The sequence below is a fragment of the Molossus molossus genome, unplaced genomic scaffold (genome assembly GCF_014108415.1).
Source record: "Molossus molossus isolate mMolMol1 unplaced genomic scaffold, mMolMol1.p scaffold_m16_p_21, whole genome shotgun sequence".
NCBI classification, from domain to species: Eukaryota; Metazoa; Chordata; class Mammalia; order Chiroptera; family Molossidae; genus Molossus; species Molossus molossus.
Genome location: NW_023425357.1, coordinates 38886840 through 38901836, shown reverse-complemented (window position 1 = coordinate 38901836; position 14997 = coordinate 38886840). Strand labels below are relative to the sequence as shown.

Genomic DNA, 14997 nt, shown 5'->3' with positions numbered 1-14997 from the left:
ATGGCTGGGTGAAAACTTGCTTTAAAAGACATTGACTAAAAAGAAAAAAATATTTAAAAAACACATTGACTAGGTAGCTTTTGGAGAGATCACACCCCAAAACCAGAAAGCCATTGCCAATTCCCCAAACTCCTATAATGAGACCCTCACTTCCATGTTGGCTACTCTACCTGAGAATCTACCAACTACTGGCTGGGCACACTGCAAGGCCAGTGTAGTCAAGGCTGGCTTGGTAGATGACTCTGAGAAGAAGTAGAATGTTCCTATGCCAGAGCATGAATATAGTGCCCTGATGGGTTCTGAAGAAAAAGAAGATGTGAAAAGTTGTGCTGAGTGTTTATCTCTCTCAAAGATCAGGATTAAGCAATACGAGAATGAGCTAAAGAAGATGAAGAACATAATTCCCTTTTATCAGATGACCACTGAGAATGTGAATGAGGTCTTCCCAGAAAGCAAATTACACAAGAAAAAGTATCCCTACTGGCCTCACATGCCAATTGAAAATTTATATCTTGAGCCTGGGAGAAATCTCTAACCCTTGTAATATAAACTCTGGACATTAAAAATAATTACATAATGCAAAAAAATAAATAAATAAGAAATTAGGTGCAGGAGAAAACTACTGTGACACAGGAGAAGCAAAGAAGCAAGTATGTGGCCCCTTAAATGACTAAACCCTTTATGGCCACCAAGACCTCCCTCGTAAACCACCTTTGCTGCTTAACTACTCTGAAAACTGGAGGCAAGAATTTCAAAAGATGCTCCTCCCTCAGTAAAATTCCAACTAAATTAGATATTGAATAAGACCCTGAGAATCTGGCAAGAATACACACAAAAAAATTGGGCCTCAAGCTGCTGAGAGATGATAAATTGTCAGTTTCTGTTTAATAAGATTGCGTCTCATCACCATCTCCTATAAGGAATTTGATAGTTTTTGTTTTTAACCTGTGAAGATTAAAATCAATTCCCAACTAGAGCTGGAAGCCCCAAACCATATAGCTGCAAATATATCAATTAATCAGTCAATCAGCCAGTCAGTAGATCAGCAAGTCCAACCCTTGCTGGGCATCTGGGGAGGGAAAAGGATGAGGAAGTACACTCCCTCTGGTTGCTAGATGAGGGGAGCCACACTCCAGAAGGCATTACTTTCAACTCTTCCAAGTCTTGAGGCAACAGCAAACCTATTTCCAGTAGAATTACTCCAGGTCAGCATGTCCCAACATCTCACCCGTCTAGTCTTAAGGATATGTTTAATTTTGGACACTGGAGTAATCCACAGACTTTGACTTATACCTTTTCTTTGCTCGGATGTTCACATTGGCAGCATCACTCATGATATGCCAGCTGTCCTCTCATGGCATTTCACAGGAGGCAGAGAGGAGGAAGACTTGGAATAGAGTTTAAATTCCACCTCCACCATGTACCTTCTTGATAGCTTTGCATATGTGAATCAGTCCTCTCACCCCATTTGTTATTAATTAATTTTTGTTACAGATGTTTCTCCCTTATACCCCACTGATTCCCCCCTCCCCCACCCTCCCTACCCTGTCCCCAGTTTGTTGTTCATGTCCACTGTTCATGGATACATGCATATAAGTTCTGTGGTTTATCTCTCCCCCACCACCCCATCTTCTGGGGATTGTCTGTCTGTACCCCACTTCCACATCTCTGGGACTACCCCATTCTTCAGACTCTTATGTTTATTATATTCCACAGATAAGTGAAATCATATGATACTTGTATTTCTCTGTTTGGCTTGTTTCACTTACGATGATATTTTCCAGGTTCCTCCATGTAGTCTCAAAGGATAAGAGATCTTTGTTTCTTACAGCTGCGTAGGACTCCATTGTGTATATGTACCACTGCTTTTTTATCCATTCGTCTACTGATGGACACTTGGGCTGTTTCCAGATCTTAGCGATTGTAAATAGTGCTGCTACAAACATGGGGGTACATATATTCTTTCTGATTGGTGTTTCAGGCTTCTTAGGGTATATTCCTAGAAGTGGGATCATTGGGTCAAATGGAAGTTCAATTTTTGATTTTTTGAGGTAACACCATATTGTTTTCCATAGTGGCTGCACCAGTGTACATTCCCACCAGCAGTGCACTAGAGTCCCCTTTTCTCCACACCCTTGTCAACACTTGTTGTTTGATGATTTGTTGATGGCGGCCATTCTGACAGGTGAGAGGTGATGCCTCATTGTTGTTTTAATTTGCATCTCTCTGATGATTAGTGATGTTGAGCATTTCTTCATATGTCTCTTAGCCATTTGTATGTCCTGTATGTCTATTCAGCTACTCTTCCCATTTTTTAATTGGGTTCTTTGTCTTCCTTTTGTGGAGTTGTATGAGCACTCTATATATTTTGGAAATTAACCACTTTACTGATATATCATTGGCAATTATGCTCTCCCATACAGTGGGCAGCCTTTCTGTTTTGATGATTGTATCTTTCGCTGTGCAGAAGCTTTTGAGTTTGACTTAGTCCCATGTGTTCATTTTCTCCTTTGTTTCTATTGCCTTAGGTGACGTATCAGTGAAAATTCTGTTGCGTATGATGTCAGAATGGCATTAATGAGTCACATTTAAGTCTTTTATTCAATTTGAGTTTATTCTTGTGTAGGGTGTAACTTGATGGTCAAGTTTCATTTTTCTGCATGTAGCTGTCCAATTTTCCCAGCACCATTTATTAAAGAGGCTGTCCTTATTCCACTGTATGCTCTTGCCACCTTTGTCAAATATTAATTGAGCATATTGCCTTGGGTCCATGTCTGTGTTCTCTGTTCTGTTCCACTGGTCTATATGCCTTTTCTTGTGCCAGTACCAGGCTGCTTTAATTATGGTGGCTTTGTAGTATAACCTTAAATCTGGTAATGTGATCCCTCCAACTTTGTTCTTCCTTTTCAAGATTGCTGTGGCTATTCGAGGTCTTTTTTGGTTCCATATGAACTTTTGAAATACTTGTTCTAATTCTGTGAAGTATACCATTTGTATTTTGATGGGGATTGCATTGAATCTATAGATTGCTTTGGGTAATATGGACATTTTCATGATGTTAATTCTCCCAATCTATGAACAGGGTATGTGCCTCCACTTTTTTATATCTTCCTCTATTTTTTTTTTCAATGACCTGTAGTTTTCTGCAAATAGGTCCTTTATTTCTTTGGTTAAGTTTATTCCTAGGTATCTTAATTTTTTTGCCGCAATGGTAAATGGGATTGTTTTCTTAGTTTCTCTTTCTGTGAGTTCATCATTGGTGTATAACAATGCCATCATTTTCTTGACGTTAATTTTGAATCCTGCTACTTTGCCAAATTCATTTATTAAGTCTAGTAAATTTTTGATGGAGTCTTTGGGGTTTTCTACGTATAGTATCATGTCATCTGCAAATAATGACAGTTCCACTTCCTCATTTCCAATTTGGATCCCTTTTATTTTTTTCTTCCTGTCTGATTGCTGTGGCTAAGACTTCCAGTACTATGTTAAATAAGAGTGGTGAAAGTGGGCATCCTTGCCTTGTTCCTGTTCTTAAGGGAAATGCTTTTAGTTTTTGCCCATTAAGTATGATGTTGGCTGTAGGTCTTCCATATATGGCCTTTATTATGTCTAGATATGATCCCTCTATTCCCAGATTGCTGAGCGTTTTTATCAGAAATGGATGCTGGATTTTGTGAAAGGCTTTTTCGGCATCTATTGATATGATCAAGTGGTTTTTATTCTTCATTTTATTTATGTGGTGTATTACGTTTATTAATATGTGAATATTGTACCAGCCTTGCATCCCTGGGATGAATCCCACTTGGTCATGGTGGATAATTTTTTTGGTGCATTGCTGGATTCGATTTGCCAGCCTTTTGTTCAGGATTTTGGCATCTATGTTCATCAGGGATATTGGCCTGTAGTTTTCTTTCTTTGTAGTGTCTTTTTCTGGTTTTGAAATTAGAATTATGCTGGCCTCATAAAATGAGTTTGGAAGTCTTCCTTCTTCTTGAATTTTTTGAAATAGTTTGAGGAGAATGGGTATTAGTTCTTCTTTGAATGTTCTGTAAAATTCCCCCATGAAGCCATCCGGGCCTGGGTTTTTGTTTTCTGGGAGAGTCTTGATTACATCTTCAATTTCTTCTGTTGTTATTGGTCTGTTCAACTTTTCTATCTCTTCCTGGTCCAGTTTTGGGAGACTATGTGTTTCTAGAAATCTGTCCATTTCGCTTAGATTGTCGAATTGGTTGCCATATAATTGTTCATAGTAGTTGTTAACGATCTTTTGTATTTCTGTGGTGTCAGTTGTTACTTCTCCTCTTTCATTTCTGATTTTGTGTATTTGGGTTCTCTCTCTTTGTATCTTGGTGAGTCTAGCTAAGGGTCCATCAATCTTGTTTATCTTTTCAAAGAACCAGCTCTTTGTTTCATCGATCCTTTGAATTGTTTTGTTGGTCTCTATGTCGTTTATTTCTGCTCTGATCTTTACTATTCCCTTCCTTCTACTTGCTCTGGGGTTTTCTTTTTGTTTGCTCTTTAGTTCTTTAAGTTGTGAGGTTAGATAGTCTATTAGAGATTTTTCTTGTTTCTTGAGGTGGGTCTGTATTGCTATGAACTTCCCTCTCAGAACTGCTTTCGCTGCATCCCAAACATTTTGTGTTGTCTTGTGTTGTTTTTATTGGTTTCCATGAAGTTTTTTATTTCTTCCTTGATCTTCTCGGTGACCCATTCATTCTTTAATAACATGCTATTTAGCTTCCATGTGTTCAAATGTCTTTGTATGTTCTTCTTGCAATTGATTTCTAGTTTCATGCCATTGTGATCTGAGAAGATGCTTGATATGATTTCACTCTTCTTGAACTTGTAGAGACTTAGTTTGTGCCCTAACATGTGGTCTATCTTTGAAAATGTCCCATGTGCACTTGAGAATAATGTGAATTATGTAGTTTCGGGGTGTAATTCTCTATAGATATCTATTAAATCCATTTGGTCTAATGCTTCATTTAGAGTCTCTGTTTCCTTGCTAATTTTTTGTCTAGAGGATCTATCCAGTGATGTCAGAGGGTGTTAAAGTCCCCTCCTCTGATTGTATTGCTATTAATTTCTCCTTTGAAGTCCTCTAGAAATTTTTAAAATAATTTTGGTGCTCCTATATTGGGTGCATATATGTTTATCAAGGTTTTATCTTCCTGTTGGATAGATCCTTTCAATATTATGTAGTGGACTTCTTTGTCTCTAGTTATGGCCTTCATTTTGAAATCTATTTTATCAGATATGAGTATTGCTACCCCAGCTTTTTTTTTCCTTTCCGTTTGCTTGGAAGATTTTTTTCCATCCCTTCACTTTCAACCTATGTGAGTCTTGTGTTGTGAGGTGGGTCTCTTGTAAACAACATATACATGAGTCATGCTTTCTTATCCAATCAGCTACCCTGTGTCTTTTTATGGGAGCATTCAATCCATTTCCATTTAAGGTGATTATTGATATGTACTTATTTATTGCCATTTTTGTTTAGTGTGGTTCTATTTTTCTTCCCATTTCTCCTGCTAATTACAGCAGTCCTTTTAATATTTCTTGCAGTGCTGGTTTGGTGCTAATGTATTCCCTTAGCCTTTTTTTGTCTGGGAAGCTCTTTATTTGACCTTCTATTTTGAATGATAGCCTTGCTGGGTAGTGTAGTCTTGGATTCAGATCCTTGTTTTTCATGACTTTGATTACTTCATGTCATTCCCTTCTGGCCCATAGTGTTTCTTGTGAGAAGTCAGCAGAGAGCCTTATGGAGGTTCCTTTGTAGGTAACCTGTTGCTTCTCTCTTGCTGCTTTTAGGATTCTCTCTTTGTCTTTAATTTTTGGCAGTTTCATTACTAGGTGTCTTGGTGTGGGCCTGTTTGGGTTCTTCTTACTTGGGGCTCTCTGTGCTTCTTGAACTTGAATGCCTTCTTCCTTCACCAAATTAGGAAAATTTTCTGTCACTATTTCTTTGAATATATTCTCTAACCTTTGCTCATTTTCTTCTTCTTTGGGGACTCCTATGATGCAAATATTATTACGTTTCCAGTTGTCCCACAGTTCCCTTAAGCTGTCTTCCTGTTTTTTAATCGTCGTTTCTTTTTGGTTTTCTGATTGGTTGATTTTTTCTACCTTGTCTTCCAATTCACTGATTTGGTCCTCAGCTTCCTCTACTCTGCTTTTTAGACCTTCCAATGTGTTTTTTTGTTTCTGATATGTCATTTTTATCTCTTCTTGGTGGTTTTTAGTTTCCAATTGGCTTATTTTCAGCATCTGTATGTCCTTACACATGATGTTGATCTTTCTCAAGATCATGGCTCTGAATTCTAGCTCTGTTAACTTGCTTAACTGCACCTCATTTATCTCATCTTCGGTAGAGGTCTCTTGTTCTTTCATTTGGCTTTTGTTTCTGTTTTTCACCATTTTGGCTATCACAGTGGGCTTTGGATTCTGCCAAATTTTCCCTGTGGGTATTGGTGTTCTGCTGTTTGGGGCTCCCTCTCCTGGGTTTGGATGAGGCAGGGAGAACCCACTTTAAACACCACTGTCAAGTCTTAACTTTCCTGGTTAGAGATGCTGGCCCAGGGAACGGTAGTTGTCCTCTAGCTTTTTTTGCCTGGAGGCTGTTAGTAAAGTTCACCTGAAGAACCTTGGTTTCTGTGTTCCATGAAAAACTCCCTCAGGTGCTCAGTGTAAAAGGATTTCCTGAGGGTGGGGCAGATGCTGGTTGTTAATGGGCCTCAATTAGCATTTCAATGGCCACCAGGTGGGGTTGAATCTCTGAGGGAGGGGCTTTCGCCACTCCCCAGGGCCCTGGGAAGGAGTAAGATGACCACAGTCCTGCATGGCTGCAACTCAGCAAGAGCTCTGAGCACCCTCCAAATCCCAAGTGACCCCACACATTTCCAGTGCAGTCTGCCCTCCCTCTGCCGTAGCCCAAGCTGAGTGGCTGCTGCCAATCTAGCCTCTGTCCAGACTCTGCGTCGTGGAGTCTGCCACCTGGGACTTTTAACCCGAAGGCACTGCTTCCAGCTAAGGGCAGCCAAGTCTGTGGCACCAGCCGAGGGTGTAGCACCCAGCCGAGTTCTCAGGACTCAGCCGTGGTCGCTGGACGCAGCCGAGGGGGCAGCAGCTTTCAGCCGAGTCCCCTGGTCCCAGCGAGTCCGCTGGTCCCAGCCCAGGCCGCTGTGGACCTTGGGCTCCCGGCCCCCTCTCGCATCCTCGCAAGCCTACCAGGATTGAGTCAGTGTCCCTGTTTATGTGGTCCTCCAAGCTGCCTTTTGGTTGCCCCTTCCTGATGATTTGTCTTTATTTTCGTTGTAAATCCAGTTTGGTCCTGGGAGATGGTCTGCGTAGCTTCCATTCACTCTGCCACCATTTTTTCTAATCCGAATCAGTTCCTCTTGTCCCTGATATCTTTAAGCACCAAAACAGACAACAAACATGTGCCTTTAAGCCCTGCAAGGATTAAATGAGATCACGAATGTGTAGTGCTTAAAATAAGACCTGGTTCAGAGCTACTGGTAGTTTATTAACATTACAATCACCATTCATCTATCAGGTGAGTTTCTTCTAGGTTAGATACATATTTTTTTAGTCCATAAAAATATGTATAGGCATTTTTGATCCTCTCATTTTCCCCCTGTCATCACTCTACAACAATCCTATTAAATTCTACAGATTTATGCTTACATAACAAATATTCCCCCGGCTTTCCCCCAAACAAAAACTAATTGTCCCCTTGTTTATTTGTGTGTGAGTCTGTTTTTCTAGATGAAACATTTTAGACTCTTTCTTGTCCCTTGGCATTTTTAACAACACACACTGTGTGAGTTAACCAAAAATCTAGGGTGTCTTGGAGCAAGGAAGTAAGAATACGTGAAGCAAGTGGGAATCTGAAGCCACAGTTCTTAATTTCGACTAAGAAACAGTTGAAGGAGTCTGATATGGATTAGAATATAAACTTGGAGGTCAGGAAAGACAGTGCCTTAATTAATCCTGCCTCCCCTTCCACCTCCTATGGACAGCTTGACTCTGAGTATGTTACTAAATCAGTGCAAAATCAACAATTGTTGATTGTCCATGATTTATGGACATTATTACCTTAAATATTCCTCACAGTGACATTAACAAGTTTAAGAGTCATCTTGACCCTTGAGGTGAGAAAAATCAATGGAGGTATTTCCATAGGAGATTCTGGAGAAAGAGGCTTTAAAAGATTTTTTTTTCTTTATTGATTTTAGAGAGAGAGGAAGGGAGAGGGAGAGAGAGATAGAAACATTGATGAGAGAGAACATGGACTGGCTGCCTCCTGCATGCCCCTCATTGGGGATTGGGCCCACAACCTGGGCATGTGCCCTAACCGTGAATCGAACCAGTGACCTCTTGGTGCATGGATCAACGCTCAACCACTGAACCACACCAGACGGCTTAAGACAGAAAAGCAAGAAGGTCAAGTTCAAGTCCTGGTCCTACCATCAAGATCAGGGTGACCCTGAATAAGTCTTCTCTTCATGCTGGCCTCATTTTACTCATCTGAAATGGGGAGATTTAGACAAAAGGATTGATTAAATGTCCTTCCAGTTCTGGTACTTGGTCATACTCATGTCATAAAATCTTGCTGTTCTTACCTCTTCTCTGTCAGCTGCCTTAGCAACCACACCTGCAACCTCCTGCTTGTTGACAATAATAATAACCAATATTTTTTTAAAGCAAAATATGGGTCATTATACCTTATCTTATTTAATTCTCACCACAATCCTCTGAGGTAGATGCTATCATTATCCCTAATAGTTGAGGAACCCAAGGCCACAGTTCTTGGGCTTGAGGTCATGACTCTACATCACTATGCTGCTTTTCAACAATTATGACCTAGGCTTCCAAGATGCAGAACTAGCCACAGTTACTTCTTATCTTCCCTGGGGTCTCTGAGGCATCTCCTGGTGGTCAGGTCTTCCTGCCCCTTCCAGTCTTGGCTTTGATTAGGTTTTTGACTGAGGAAGGGGACATAGGAGCATTGGGTAATGGATGGTCCAGAGACCTTAGAGGTAAACAGAGCCAAAGTAAAGTTCCGTCTCAACCAGGCAGGAATGTGTGCCCTTGAGTGACCTCCCAACGCATGGCTGTCCTCATCCAGAGCGCTCCTGCCTCTGAGGCTATTGGGGAAGTGAAGTGGCATTGTGGAGATTAAGCCCCAGGCACAGCTGCTGACACACTACTGTGCAATGACCCGACTCTCCTGCCACTCATACCCCACTTTCCTTTAAGACCCAACCCTTGAAAGGTTGCTTTCTAGTTTTGGAATTGATTCATCCCTCCTTGAATCAATCTGGGACCCAACAAGAAAGAGATTGCATACTGAAAATAGGGTGATTCAAGGTAGAGGTGGTGAGAATAGGGGGTGCATTATGTCTGAAGGGGCTATGCACAAAGTTGTGTATAGAGCATACTAAAGTAATAGGGCAATATAACCTGAATCTCAGTAGGAGCAGAACTTTACCACCCCTATGACCAAAAGGCTGAAAAGAGGGAACATTTATTAGAAATCAGAGACAGAGTAGAGGAGTCAGCTATCTTGGGAAAAGCAATGACCTTCATTCAAAGGACACAGCCAGCCAAGAGGTGACCTGGCAGGGAGGAGGTTAGGGCATAATACTCTGACCTCACTCTTAGCTGTGAGAGTTAATTCACATTGGCCTGAGCTATTTTGCTAAATTACTTGTTTCGTGCATTCATGAACTGCACTGATTAATAATGTTGCTTTGTAATTTTGAGTCCAAGGCATTTAGGGCTGGTGTGTACCAGCTTGTCAGCATTGTTCACTGACAATGGTGATGACTATGATTTGCATTCTCTGATCTCCTGCAAACTCTTTTTGGGGATCCCCATTGGCTGGACCCAGTTGGATGCAGAAGCAGAGGAACCTATTGATGACATCCATGCAGTGCAGCATCTGGGCAGACAGCAGGTTGGAGAAGAGTGGAGAGTGGATCTCCCCAGTGTACCTCCAGCACACTGTGTCCCCCATGTATCACACTCGCTGGGCTCTCATTTAGATCAGAAAATGATACATGTGGGTATGCACCTTACCATAAGCCCACTGTGAACATCCATCTCCCTCCTTCCCTGGGCATCTCCACCAACCAGCTCAGTGCCTGGCATGGAGTATATGTACAGTAAGTGTGAGGGGATCTCCAGGGCCAGCAAGCATCAAGGAGAACCAGCCAGCTGCTTGCATTCCCCAAGTTTGGTCATTTTATTGTTGCTGCCAAAGACCTTGCCAGTTGCTCAGCAGCTACAGAGACATGTGGAAGGTGGAGAGAGACCATGGAGAAGAGAGGGTGTGTTTGCAGGTTGATGTCTAGTCATAACAATTCTCCAAGTGCCTCTCCCCATGACATCAGATAAACAGAGATGAGAATCACATTTCAGCGTGACGGCTTCAAAGGTGTGTCAGAAAACAATTAAAAAGGTCTAGAGGAGCGTTGTCTTGGGAGACTTCTGTCAGAGTGAGACTGCTTCTTGTCAGGGCTGGTTTGGGGGTGACATGGCCCACGAGCCCAGGATCAGGTCCTTGATTCCTAAAAAGGCAGGATCCTCTGAGACCTGGGACTGAAAGCAGAGTGAGCCTAGAGAATCTGAGCCTTTCCTACTTGTCAGTGCTGAGAAGTCACCTGCGATCCGCAGCTCAGAACATCGGCCCTGCAGACCTCAGCCCAAGCACACGCCTTCCCGTCCTTGTCAGAACCCCAGCCGCGAGGAATGATATTTATAGAGTATTGCCTGAAGGACGTGCTGTCCATCACTCCTTTACATCAGCACTTTGTCAGATTATCTTCCCCAGAGCCCTGGAATTCCTGGGGGTGTTCCCTGAGGCTCCCTAGAAACCAAACCCCTGCCTATATCCCAATCAGGAGAATGCCAGGTCTTATCTGTTACATATAGGTTATGGGGATTGCATATCAGAAATCACTTTTTTTTTTTAATGGATGCTGATGCCCTAAAAGAACAAAAGACATCACTGTAGCCTAAATTTCATTGTGTGATTAGGCCAGATGATGAGAAATCTGGATGCCTGTGTCATGTTCCTTTGCTCCACTGCCTGAGAATTTTTGGTGCTGAACTGAATTTCAGTGGAATCCATCAGCCCACGTGGCTGGAACCCATAGAAACAGCTTATTGAAATTCCTGAAGTCTCTTGAAGGACTCCTTTCAGTGACTCCAGAAGAGCCTTTCCTCTTCCACAGGAAGAAATGCTGATTCCGACTTAATGATGCCCCGCAGCCACTATGGACTATGGACGGCAAACTTGACTGCTTCCATCTTGGCCTTGGCCACTGGGAGGCTCAGTGCTGTCCCTGGAGCCCTTCCAACCACACAGAACTTGGGCTCTTACAGACTTTGCCCTCTGCCCCAACTCCCTCAGTTACTTATTTTATCATTTTGGATTGCATTTGTTTGTGTGAGTTAATGTAGAATATGTGTTTCCCCCTTTCTTTGTAGGAAAAAAAAAGAGACAAATATAAATATACAAATAAATAAAAGTAAGTGGCACTAAAGAAAAAGAAAGCAACTAAGTTCATTTGCTTGGGCTTTTGACATCCAACAAACACATTGTATTTCTGATCTCCCATGAAATACTCTGGTTTTCCCATGCTCTGCTTGCAACTCTCTATTGCAGTGATTTTCAACCATGTGCCATGAGAATTTTTAAAACATGCAATACCTGACACTTAGTCAGGGGCACTGACCTCTTTTCCCTTAGATTGTCAAATTACAAAATGACAACAGCCAACATAACAATAGCTGTCTGGTCGGCATGAATGAATCAAAATTATACCTATATTTTTGGCAGATTGGCAAAAATAATTTTTTTGGTGTGTTGCAGAATTTTAGTGATTAGTTTATGTGTGCCATAAGATGAAAAAGTTTAAAAATCACTACTCTCACCCGGCCAGTGTGGCTCAGTGGTTGAGCATCCACCCCTGTACCAAGAGGTCGCTGGTTCAATTCCCAGTCAGGACACAAGCCCAGGTGGTGGGCCTGCCTGATCCCAAGTGGGGGGCATGCAGGAGGCAGCCAATTAATGTTCTGTTTCATTGATGTTTCTCTCTCTCTCTCCATCTCCCTTTCTCTCTCTCTAAAAAAAATCAATAAATTAAAAAAAATTATATAATATATATATATTATATATATATAAATATATATATAAAAGGACAGAAAATCGCTGCTCTCTTGGCTCCCAGCCTGCCAGCAATAGGAGGGTATCCAGGCCCCCTCAGGTGGATGGAATTCCAAGGCTTTACAGTCCTGATCCTTTAGCTCAGCCCTGTGCTGCCCGGCTTCCTACACCCTGTTAAACCAAGGAACTCACCTGTCCCCAAAACCACGCTGCCCTTTCCTATCCTGGGCTTTGGCCACATGGTCCCTACACTTATAATGTCTTTCCCTCATCTCCCCCACAGAAAAGGCAAGGCCAAAAGGGTTCCCCCTGCTCTGTCACCTACTCTGGCCCCCAGGGCATGAGTGGCCCCACTCCCGTTCTTCAGTGAGTCCCATCTTTGCCGCTCACTGAGAACCCTGCACTGCCGGGCTTCTCTCCCTGTCAGTCTCTCCCACTGGATCCTGAGCCGCCATGGACAGAGGGAACTACACTGTACAGGAGAGTCTCCTCTGGGAACCGAGCACAGAGAGCTTGGCACAGAGGAGCTGGGTCACTGTTTCTTCCACGAATGACAGGGACAGGCAGACAGACCATTGCTCACTGTCAACACACAGTTTGAAAACGGGGTTGACCATGGTCACTCTCAGCTTCTTCCAAACCTAACCGCCCCTGCACACCCTGAAATCCTCGTGTCCAGTCTTAAAATATGTCTGCAGGTGCAAAGTCTGGAATGTCGTGCTGTCATTGGCCCACTCTCAGGCTTCTGATATTTTAAATCCTGAGTTGACTAATCCTTATTGGTTTTGCTGACAAGAGAGGATATAATCTGACTTTGTGCAAGTCAACTTGTTCCTACCCTGACAGGTGACAGAGTGACCTTTGTGACAGCATGGCACACCAGTGGAGGTGTCCTTTTGTGTTTGCACACCCATAACACACTCGAGAGCACACACTCAAGCTCTGAGACTTGAGTAGATTTGGAGCCAGAAAGACTTGCATTCAAACATTGGTTTAGCTACTTACCAAGAATGTGTGTGCCTCTGGGCAGGTCCTCTAACCTGCATGAGCCATATTTCCCTTTGTACAATAGGAAATGTCATGTATTTTTAAATTTCCCTTACAAACCAATGACACAGACATAAAAAATAGTTTAATAAGTTGCTTAACCTTGCATGCCTCAGTTCCCTTACCTATAGAGTAGAGATAATATACATACCTACTTCACTGGGCAGCTATGAGAATTAAATAAGGAAATGTATGTATAAAACTCAGTACAAAGCTTAGATATGAACACATATTTATTGTGTATGGCCATGTCTCCAGAATATAAAAATTTTCAGCCTTTTGATGTATTTTCTACTGACCCAGGATAAATTTGACCAAGAGTTCTGATATGTGTTGAACCTAATGGCCATAAGGATATCCCTGGGAAAGAACCTCTGCCAATTTGGACAGATCCCTTTGATTTTTACCTACACACTAAAGCCACACTCGTTGTCTGCCAATGAGCTTCTTGATATCTGTGTACCCCAGGTCACACTTCCTTGCCAAGCTCTGCTATTGTTAGGGGCATCCTCTGTGTCTCCAGCTAAGGCTCCAGTGACACCTTTAACCAGATTACTGGTCACCACACTCTTGATACTGCCTTCAACTTGCCAACCTGTAGCCTTTCCCTCACCTTCCCCTGTGGCTTCTGACATTCCCTCAAGCACCCCACTCCAGTAGGGGGCTCTAGACTCTGGGGCTGTCCCTCACCATTAGCTCCACTCCAAGGCAGCATGCATAGCCAGGCATGGGAAGGAACAGGCTCAGGGAAAGCCCTGACCATAAGAAAAATCTGCACTGTGTACCCAGAAAAGGAAGAAATTAGCCCATGGCCAGGCCTGTGGAGGGTGCCATTTTTCTTCCTGAACTCTTCCCACTCCCAAGGGGTGATATTTCATTCCTGATGCTGGAGCTAGCACCATTGCCAGAGATATTTCTTTGATGACTAAACATTAAACAAGCAAGTATTTCAAAGCATTTAAACTAACTCCGGACTAATTGCTTCACTCTATATATTCAAATACTGATGTTATTTTTTAAAAATGCATTCCTATGTCAACTGTTGCATCAATTAATTACAAAATTTCCAATAGTTAGCTGCAGTGTGATTAAAGCATATGAAAATAATCTTTTAATTAGCTTTTGTTTAGAAAGAAATAGACAACTAAACCAAAGAACTAAGTGTGAAAATTCTGTTGTTCTTTTTTTTTGGGGGGGGGGGGTACTCATACAAATAATGACTGTATAATTGGAAATTATTTCCTTGGCTAGTCAAATGGTTGTTACAATAATTTCATCTTTTCCCTTTTACATCTTTCTATTTCTTACAATTTCATACCCCTACTGTTTTCCCCCAGAAGCTTAAAATACATAACTAGATGAATAATAACCTTTTTATTTTTCAAGAATAAGCTTTTTGAGAAGAGCTATTCAAAGTACCAGCCAACTCTTATTTACAAAAAATCCTTGTACACATCACTTATGTTTAAAAAGAAAAGAAAACAATATGTTTGGCCCCTGAGTCGTTAACTCTCTCCCCTGCCCTGTGAAGGAGGTGGACGGGCACGCAGTTGAAGGAGGCACATGCCCCCAGATGCCGACTCTGTGCTTGCTTGACTCTCAGAATGTGTGTCTCCTTAAATTTTGTGGCCTAGATGCTTCACTTGCTCACGAGTCCCAGCCTTTCTGGGAGGAGTCACAGAGTACTTACCATATGCTGAGTGCCACAAACCCTCTTATGTTACATGTAAGGAGACTGGGGCCCAGAAAAGAGGATGGAGCAGGCTCAGTCAGCTACA

General features: G+C 42.1%; 1 pseudogene; it reads left to right on the top strand.

Annotated features, from left to right (window-relative positions):
- LOC118639593 lies at positions 1–535 on the top strand (annotated as a pseudogene).
- The last annotated feature ends 14462 nt before the right edge of the window (positions 536–14997 follow it).